Source organism: Microtus ochrogaster, unplaced genomic scaffold (genome assembly GCF_000317375.1).
Source record: "Microtus ochrogaster isolate Prairie Vole_2 unplaced genomic scaffold, MicOch1.0 UNK80, whole genome shotgun sequence".
NCBI lineage: Eukaryota > Metazoa > Chordata > Mammalia > Rodentia > Cricetidae > Microtus > Microtus ochrogaster.
In genome coordinates, this window is record NW_004949178.1 from 1,396,087 (window position 1) to 1,396,715 (window position 629).

Sequence of the window (629 nt, forward strand, 5' to 3'; positions counted from 1 at the left end):
AAAAAAAAAAACTCTTCCTAAGACTTGCTCTTTGGGGGCTAAAGAGATGGCTCCGGGATTAAGATCACTGGTTGTTCTTGCAGAGGTCCTGAGTTCCCAGCAACCACGTGGTGGCTTGCAACCATCTATAGTGGGATCTGATGCCTTTCCTGGCATATCTGCTCTATGCAGATAGGGCACTCATATACATAAAATAAATAATTTTCTCTTTCGCCAGGGTTGACTTTAATCAGCACTTGGGAGGCAGAGACAGGAGACCCTCTGTGGGTTGAGGCATCCTGGTCAACATGTCATTTCAGGATAGCATAGAGAGACTCTGTCTCAAAAAAATAAACAAAAGCTGGAGAGATGGCTTAGTGATGGCTCAGTGGTTGTGAGCTCTGGCTGCTCTTCCCAAGGATCCAGGTTCAATTCCCAGCATCCACATGGCAGCTCACAGCTGTCTGTCACTCCAGTTGCAGTGGATCCTTCACACAGACATACATGCAGAAAAACCACCAATGAACATAAAACAAAAATAGTTAAAAAACAAAACCAAGGGGCTGGAGAGATGGCTCAGTGGTTAAGAGCATTGCCTGCTCTTCCAAAGGTCCTGAGTTCAATTCCCGGCAACCACATGGTGGCTCACA